Genomic DNA, 553 nt, shown 5'->3' with positions numbered 1-553 from the left:
TGACTTTTTATGCCATACTATACTATGTCGTTTTTATGACTTTTTATGACTTACCATACTATGACTTTTTATGCCTTAGTATACTATGACGTTTTTATGACTTTTTTTGCCATACTATACTATGTCGTTTTTATGACTTTTTATGCTATATTATACTATGACTTTTTTTTTACTTTTTATGCCTTAGTATACTTTGACCTTTTCATGAGTTTTTATGCCATACTATACTATGTCGTTTTTATGACTTTTTATGCCATACTATACTATGTCGTTTTTATGACTTTTTATGCCATACTATCCTATGAATTTTTTTTACTTTTTATGCCATACTATACTATGTCATTTTTATGGCTTTTTATGCCTTACTATACAATGACTTTTTCATGGCTTTTTGTGCCTCACTATACTATGACTTTTTATGCCTTACTATACTATGTCGTTTTTTTGACTTTTTATGCCTTAATATACTATGACTTTTTATGCCTTACTATACTATGTCGTTTTTATGACTTTTTATGCTTCACTATACTATGACTTTTTATGCCTTACTATA

This window comes from Seriola dumerili, unplaced genomic scaffold, assembly GCF_002260705.1.
Source record: "Seriola dumerili isolate Sdu_G_001 unplaced genomic scaffold, Sdu_1.0 BDQW01000121.1, whole genome shotgun sequence".
Classification (NCBI taxonomy): domain Eukaryota; kingdom Metazoa; phylum Chordata; class Actinopteri; order Carangiformes; family Carangidae; genus Seriola; species Seriola dumerili.
Note: the sequence above shows the minus strand (reverse complement) of the source record.